A 9,106-nucleotide genomic window follows, 5' to 3' on the forward strand; every position below is an offset into this window, starting at 1 on the left:
TTCTCAGTTTTCACTCCATATATTCAGGGTTTATGTTTACACACACACACACAAAATGGAATGAATATTGATATATATTGAATGAAAGTAATGGTTGAAGGGTTGAGGATTGCCAACACAAACTGTGCATCAATAAATGGCCTTTTTCCAGGTGGAGCTTAGAGGGGATTCTGATAGTGACCTGTATGCAGTTTACATACTCGGACGCAGTTGGCATTTCAGCCTCAAACACAGCAAGATTTTACCGTTACTACTAACGTTTTGTCTGTTAAGAGGATAGCAGGCCGATGCTGAGCAGCTAGCAGCAGCCACGCTACTGTTCGAAACTGTGGAATCAATGTTTTTTCAAAGATACACAACCAAATATTTTAAAATTAAATGTACACAAAGAAGGTTCCGGTTATGGCCGCTTGCTGAGAGGACGCGAGTTAATCTGCTCTGCTACCTCGTCAACTAAATCCTTTCTAAAAACGTGTTTTTGGGACGGTTGTTTATCTCAACCTATCAGAAAACAGAAGGTAATGCCAACGACACAAAAAAAGCAACCCTAAGCCGCGAACAAACTCTTCATCCGAAGTTGTTGAACTTTGCAATGCCGACCAATAATCCTAACTCTGCGGGTAGCGTCGAAGCTACGGAGACCGAGCAAACGGCTAACATCCAAAGGCACAGCACCAGGGCCGGATAACCCTGCGGTTACAGATGGCTCAGTTTTCCATCAGGTTTGATGGCATTCTAGCGGCCATCGAAAACGTGAGGAACGATGTTACAGACTGCACAGAGCGGGTCACACAGGCAGAGGTGAGGATTTCAACAACCGAAGGTAATGTCACCACCCTGCAGAGTAAAGTGCAATCACTGCAAGGTAAAAACAGAAGTCTGGAGGAAAAAGTATTGGACTTGGAAGCAAGAGCGAGAAGATCCAACTTAAGGCTGGTTGGTTTACCTGAGGGAGCAGAGGGCTCTGATGCATGTGGCTTTCTAGAGAGCTGGATACCAGAGGTTTTAGGGTTGGCACCCTCAAGTACAAAATTCACAGTAGAGAGGGCCAAGAATGGAGACCACCAACTCCTCAAGAACAATGATAATGAAGTTTCTGAATTATAAGGATAAAGAAACAGTGATGAGAGCAGCCAAGATGAAAGAGCAAGTCCTCTATAAGAACCAACCGGTGCGATTTTACCAAGACATGGTGGCTGGAGTGCACAGGAGGCGAAAGGAATTTGACGAGGTGAGGCGACGGCTTCGGTCACTGGGGCTACGGTTCGGAATGATTCCTCCTGCAAGACTACTGGTGACATACGAGGGACGGCCACATAACTTCAACAGTCCTGGAGAAGCAGAAGAGTTCATCAGACAGCTCAAATAGGGTTGAAAAATTCAGGTGAACTTGGAAGCAAATGTTGGGCGGCACGGTGATGTGGTGGGTAGCGCTGTCGCCTCACAGCGAGGAGGGCCTGGGTTCGATTCCCCGGCCGGGCGGCCAGGGTCCTCTCTGTGTGGAGTTTGCATGTTCTCCCCGTGTCTGCGTGGGTTTCCTCCAGGTTCTCTGGTTTCCTCCCACAGTCCAAAGACATGCAATTGGACATGCTAATTTGCCCCTAAGTGTGTGTGAGTGACTGTCTGTGTCTGTGTCTGCCCTGCGATGGACTGGCGACCTGTCCAGGGTGTATCCTGCCTTTCGCCCGAAGACTGCTGGGATAGGCTCCAGCACCCCCCCGCGACCCTGACGGAGAAGCGGCTTAGAAAATGGATGGATGGATGGAAGCAAATGTTAAATTCATGGGTGAGTGAAATTAATGACTATTAGTGAGCTGATCCAGAGAGGGCTCATAGGATTCAAGAGCAAGAAAGATTTGGGTCAGATGTCATCCTTGGAATACTTACATATTACATATAACATAGTTAAGCTTATGTTGTTATTGACAAAATTTACCTGTTTTCTTCTTCTTCAAAAAGGACATCTAAAAATATTTCTCCAAATTTCTATGTGCAGTTCTTTTTTAAACAATGAGAATACCTACCACATCATTTTAAGTTAAGTGTTAGGTAAAAGGTAGACATGCCGTATATGTTCTTCACTTTTATATGGAGAAAGACACAATTTACAGGCAGGTGACGTGGTTTTTGAAAAAGGTTCATACACATGAGGTAGCAGATGTTAGACTATTTGAAAAGCAGTTTTGCTGATCCTCATCTTAGAGAGGACCAGTTAGCTATTTGGGGAACCCTAAGATTTAAAAGGGGAACACTCAGACTATGGAGCCTGAGTGGGAGGTGATTGTTGGTTTCGGGTTGTTATTTGTTCTTTATTTATTTTTTCTTTCCTTACAAGAAATAAGCTGGGGTAAAAGTCATGTTATCAATCTAACCTGTGTGCTTATAAAAGATCTAAAAGATGGGAAATTTGTATCTACCTATCTAAATAAAAATTAAAATTACGTCATGGAATTGCAGAGGGTTACAAAAACTGAAGAAGATTAAACAAGTAATGAACAGAATTAAATTAATGCAATCTAATATAGTCTTTCTTCAAGAAACACATCTGATGCACAAAGACGAGCTGAAAATCAAAAGAAGATGGAAAGGAAATATTTTTTCCGCCCCTTCTAACTCCCAGGCAAGAGGGGTCATGATATTGATTCATGAATCTATTCCACTGCAGGTGAATAAGCTCATTAAAGACAATTTGGGGCGATATATTATTGAACTATACCCATTGAACTCTCCTTAGGGAGGAAATAGTTTTGGTAAATATTTACACGGCAAATGTAGATGATCCCATTTTTTTTTCAGAATCTGTTTCTGACCTTATCTACATTCTCTGGAAATTATATAACAGCAGGTGACTTTAACTGTACCTTAGACCCAGTGAGAGACAAGAGCTCAGGTGTAGACCAATCACACTCACAAAGTAGGGGGGGGGGGGTAATACACCATTTTATGAAGGAATTAAATCCAATAGATATTTGGAGAGAAATCAACATCAAGTATGTGAATTTTTTTTTTTGGGGGGGGGGGTTTAGATATGTTTATAATGTTGTGGTAAACATGACAATTTGTTAAAATCAATAAAGACAATGTTAGCAAAATATACACAAAGTGCCAGTCTGGTGCAACTTCACAGTTTACTTCACAGCTAGAATTAAAAAAAAAAAGGAAAGAATGTTTTACACATCAAGCATGTGAAACAGATATTTCACCTTGTTTGCAGCATTTGAGAATCAATTTATAAGATAAATAAACAAATAAATCTAAATAAACACATCATTTAAGAGTCTTATAGTGTTCAGTAAACCTTTTCTTTTTCTTTGACTCTGATATTGTTTTAAACCTTAACGTAATTGCTTGATGTTGCTGCAGTTAAAGAAGTCCCCCCTGTGTAATACTGTAATGGAACATTCCACAGAGCATCCTTGAATTGAGTGTTGAATTAAGAGATATAAGACGTTCAGGTTAGGAGTAACAGTTTTCTGCCCGAAATCCTAATGAGCCAACTATGACTTGTAAACATTAATACTGAATTAGTAAAAGTTCTGGTTTAATGATTTTTGTTTCTGAGAAGTTTTTCGTGTCTGGCTTGTTACAAGTAACCTGCTACATAAGCAGCTAAGGAAAGTAAAAGGAAGAGCTGCTACAACTTACAGCAGATATTATGTATAACACATTATTTATCAAGTAATAACTTTTTTATTGTTCTCAACTTGAAACGTTCATTAAAACACTTAAAATACCTTCAGAATCTAGTTTGATATTTAAAGCTGTACTGTAGATTTTATACTTGCATATAAAATTAGAAAATACTTCAAATTGATAAAAAAAAAAAAAACACAGTCAGAACTTTCCTGACTGAAACACAGAATGGTTGTGCTGCTTAAATAACCTAGCAGGAAGCGCTGCTATGCAGTTACTACGGTATCCCAGGTGGTTGCTAAGGTGTTGCTAGGCAGCTGCTATGGTATCTCATGTGCTTGCTAAATTGTTGCTAGGCAGCTGACATGGCAAATGGGGTGCTTGTTTAGTTGTTTGTAAGGAGTTGCCCAGCGTTAGCAACATGTTGTTGAAAATGAATGGGAGTCTATGTGAGGAACAAGGGATGAAAAGACAAGTAGTAGAGGAGAGCGGGTCAGTATGGCTGTGGTTTTCAGCTTGGGGTCCTGAGTGAAGACATGTAGTTTGATGGCTATTGTGCAACCAAGTGACAGAGTTTGTGTGGTGACAAAAATGAATGGGACTCTATGGGAGCAACGGGGGATGAGGGGAAAAAAAAGACAAAAAGAAGAGTGCGGGTCAAAACAACTGTGAATTCATGCTTGGGGGGCCTGTCGTAAGATGGTATGAAACGATGTCTTCCCCTCGAGCAGAAGACTCATTCATATGGGAAAAAATTCAGAATTTAATGGACTGGATGCACAGTTTTCGTCCAATCAAAAAGCTGTATACCAGCCCGAATCACAAAATCAGACCAGACTATCCTGAGCTGAAATGATGCAGATATCTCAAAAACTGCAGGACGAGTTATGTGGCAAAAATCTGGCAGAAAAATCAGAATAAAAGAGGAGAACCGTAACATAAAATATAGAACTATGGGTACAAATAATCAATGCAATGCCTGGCATAATAATACGGTTTACGCTCTCAGTAAGCTTGTGAGAAAATGCAGCACACAATAAACCCTGCAACACATGCTCACAGTCTGTTGTTTCACTAATTGTGTTTTTTTTCCATGTTACATTAAAAGCAGGCTCTCAGGTGAGGAAGAGTGCAACACACATTAGTAGTAAACTCACAGGCTGCACCAGCGTTCCCTCACTCGGTGATTAAAGGCTCAGTGGTTGGTCATACTCAGGATTATACGGTCTGTTAAATGAAGGTGTTGCAAATGTTCCTTCTGTGATGTTTCAGAAACAGCACAAAAGTGTTATAATAAACATACAACTGCTTATTGTGCCCAGACTGTGTAAAAGCTGTGGTCTATTTTAAGGTAAAGGGCTTTTCTTTAGATGCAGAGGCAGACATACAATCACAGGTGTTTCAGAACAGTCACTATAGGCCGCAGAGAGAATAACAGGACATAATCAATTATCAGTCAATTAAGAAGGATGAGGGGTGAGAGAGGTGTGGTCCTCTGGGTTCTACTCCTCTTTAAGGTTCATGCGTCGAGTCATGCTTACACAGAACGATGACAGTGGCCTTCAGTGGCCATCAGAACCCTCATTATATCCAACAAGCTCAACACTGTGCAACACTGCACTCTCACCTCCATAAACACTGACGTTTCTGACGATAACACAATTGGGAAAAAATAGCATTATTATATACTAAAATTGCATGACAACAGATGGACTAAAAATATACAGACCACATACAGTGGCCAGTGACTAAAACCACAAGGTAGGTGTTTCTAATAAAGTGGCCAGTGAGTGGAAGCGAAAGGCAGGTATTTCTAATAAACTGGCCAGTGAATAAAACCACAAGATAGGTGTTTCTAATAAAATGTCCAGTGAGTAGACATACAAGTTGCTGTTTCTAAGGAAGTGGCCAATTAGTGGAAGTACAAGGTGGGTGCTTTTTATAAATAGACCAGCCAGTGGAAGTGCAAGGTAGGTGTTTCCAATAAAGTAGCCAGTGAGTGGAACTGCAAGATGGTGTTTTTAATAAAGTGGCCACAGAGTAAAACCACAATGTAGGTGTTTCTAATAAAGTGAAAAGAGACTAAAACCAGAAAGTAGGTGTTTCTAATAAAGTGACCATTCAGTGGAAGTTCAAGGTAGGTGTTTCCAATAAAGTGGTCAGTGAGTGGAATTACAAGTTGGTGTTTTTAATAATGTGGCCAGTGAGTAAAACCGCAAGGTAGGTGTTCTAATAAAGTGGGCAGTTGGTCAAACTACAAGATAAATGTTCCTAATAAAGTGAGCAGAGAGCAAAATCACAAGGTAGGTGTTTCTAATATAGTGGCCAGTGAGTGGAAGCAAAAGGTAGGTGTTTCCAATAAAGTGGCCAGTGAGTGGAAGCACAAGGTAGGTGTTTCCAATAAAGTGGCCAGTGAGTGGAAGCACAAGGTAGGTGTTTCCAATAAAGTGGCCAGTGAGTGGAGACACAAGGTGGGTGTTTCTAATAACTGAGTGCTTCGGGCTGTCAGTCTGGAGTTAGACGATAGCAGGTTATTTACAGCCTTCTCCCAACTGGTTTAGGGATTGTTTGGTTGAGTTTTAGTCAAACAATTTGCCGTTTTCGACGACTGAGAACGCCTTCAGTCGAGGAGTCAGTGCTCTAACTGTTTTTGAAAAGGAAACTCTCTCCTTCACAGCACTGCAGTGAAAACGTGCATTCCTGCTGCAGCCTTCACCTGGAAATGGAGGATGAAAAGAGGACGTGTGTTAGATAATGTCCACCGGTCACACACGAGCTGTTGAAACGCTAACTAACATCGTCAATGTCAAGCTCCCTCAGGGAGAAATTCTTAAATATGATTTCTCCTTCTCCTCTCGCTCACCCTTGCCAGCTTAAGCACAAATACAGAGGATCATGTGAAGGACTCTGACAGACACTGGAATAATTAGATATGCTGACATTCACCTTAGCAGAAAATACAGCCAAAGAACTGTGGCTTAGTTTGACAAGGCATGCTAGAGTTGCTGAAATCCAAATAAGCTGCTGAATATTCTTCATCTTCTTCTTCTTAAAGGGCCCACGTCACAGAAAAACCAATGTTCCTCACTCTTTTAAAATAAAACCGTTTGGTGCAGCGTGTTACAGTTTCAAGATGCACCATTCACTCCATTCAGTTTCTAGAGGCAATGCATGGTAACTAAACGGCAAACTGCGGGCCATTATGGACAATGGCTCCCACCCACTCTACGACACGGTGATGAGACACAAGAGCTCATTCAGCTCAAGACTCACTCTACCGAAATGACCACAGAGCACCACAGGAGGTCACTCTTACTTGTGGCCATCAAACTCTATAACTCCTCCCTCAGTGTGTGACTCACAAAACTCAATACCAAACTGTTCATATGTGCAATAACAATAATTGCGTGTGCAAAAGCTCAGAGGGACACTAACTTCATTTAAATAATTTAAATAATTGTAACTGTTTCATATTACTATCACAATCACCGCCACCTTACTATATTCTTAAGTACTTAAATCTGGTTGTACATACTGTAAATTTCTCTATATTGTCTTAAATTATTAGTAAAGTGTTTATTTTTACATAAATGGCTGCAACTGTAACAACTGCAATTTCCCCCTGGGATCAATAAAGGAATCTGAATCTGAATATGAAAAGCCTATTCTGACCCAATCATTTCTGTGAAAGCCTATGGATTTCCAAAAAAACTGGGACGCTGAGAAGATTGTAAATAGAAATACGAAGCAATGGTTTGCAAATCATGTAAACCATAATTTAAAAGGAAAACAACATACAGACAATATATCAATTGTTGAAACTCGGAGATTTTATTGTTTTTTGAAAAATATATGCTCATTTTGAATTTGATGTCAACAACACATTCCAAAAAAGCTGGGGCAGGGGCCTGTAACAGGGGCCGGTCTGGACAGCAGGCAGGTCAGTTCAGCACCAGACTCTTAATATGGAGCAATGCTGTTGTAATACATGCAGAATGTGGTTTTACATTGTCTTGCTGAAATAATCAAGGCCTTCCCTGATAAGGACGTTTGAAAGGTTTGAAAGTACTTGCTCATCTGACTTCACGCGCATATGAACTTGAGTGACATCCCATTCTTAATCCATAGGGTTTAATATGCTGTCGGCCCACCCTTTGCAGCTATAACAGCTTCAACTCTTCTGGGAAGGCTTTCCACAAGGGTTAGGAGTGTTTATGGGAATTTTTGACCGTTCTTCCAGAAGCGCATTTGTGCTTGAAGCAGTCTGCAGGCCTAGGGGCTCGGCTTTATACACCTGTGGCCGTGGAAGTGACTGGAACACCTGAATTCAATGATTTGGATGGATGAGTGAAAACTTTTGGAAAAATAGTGTATGTTGCCATTAAATATATGTTCAATTAAATATAGATGTTAAATGATTTGCGCGCACACACACACACACACACACCCCTAATTACACCTATAGGAGCTTTAATGACATTTCATTTCATATGCATTAATATGGAGTTGGTCCACCTTTGCAGCTCTAACAGTTTCCACTCTTCTTCAAAGCTTTCCACAAGATTTTGGAGAGTGTTTATGGGAATTTTTGCCCATTCATCCAGAAGAGCATTTGTGAGGTCAGCTGTTGGATGGTGTTTAGGTCAGGGATCTGTGAGGGCCAGCCATGTCTTTATGGACCTTGCTTTGAGTACTGGGGCTCAGTAATGCTGGAACAGAAAAGGACCTTCCCCAAATTGTTCCCACAAAGCTGGAAGTGTCCAAAATGTCTTGTTCTGCTGAAGCATTAAGATTTCCCATCATAGGAATCAAGGGTTCTAGACCAACCCCTGAAAAACAGCCCCAGAGCATCATCCCTCCTCCACCAAACCCAGACTCGTCCATCAGACTGACAGACAGAGAAGCGTGATTCATCACTTGATCTTATGCTTGTGTGCAGCTGCTCTGCCATAGAAGGCCATTTCGTGAAGCTTCTAATGCAACGTTTTTTGGTTTTTTTTGGCTGATGTTGCTTCCAGAGGCAGTTTGGAGCTCTTTAGTGAGTGATTCAACAGAGGATAGACACTGGCTTCAGCACTCGGTGGGCCCACTCTGTTAGTTTGATCTACCGCTTCATAGAGCGGCTGAGCTGTTGTTGCTCCTAGATGATTCCATTTCAGAATAATAACACTTACAGTTGACAGGGGCAGATCTAGCAGCACAGGCATTTGACAGACTCTTCAGCTCAACCCATTCTATTGCCAGTGTGTGTCCATCAAGACCACAAGGCATAATTGTGTCTACCTGTTAGCAATGGATATGGCTGAAACACCTGAACTCAATAATTAGGGTTTCTCAGTACTTGTGTGTGTGTGTGTGTGTGTGTGTGTGTGTGTGTGTGTGTGTGTGTGTATACATTACTATTCAGCCTACAGCAGTTTAGCCCCACCCATTCAGCCTACAGCAGTTTAGCCCCACCCATTCAGCCTACAGC

General features: G+C 41.3%; 1 protein-coding gene across 1 annotated transcript in view; it reads right to left on the minus strand.

Annotated features, from left to right (window-relative positions):
* LOC108411071 (protein kinase C-binding protein NELL1) overlaps positions 1-9,106 on the minus strand; it is a 406,580-nt gene that overhangs the window by 112,302 nt on the left and 285,172 nt on the right. The window lies entirely within an intron of this gene.

This window comes from Pygocentrus nattereri, chromosome 15, assembly GCF_015220715.1.
Source record: "Pygocentrus nattereri isolate fPygNat1 chromosome 15, fPygNat1.pri, whole genome shotgun sequence".
Taxonomy (NCBI): domain Eukaryota; kingdom Metazoa; phylum Chordata; class Actinopteri; order Characiformes; family Serrasalmidae; genus Pygocentrus; species Pygocentrus nattereri.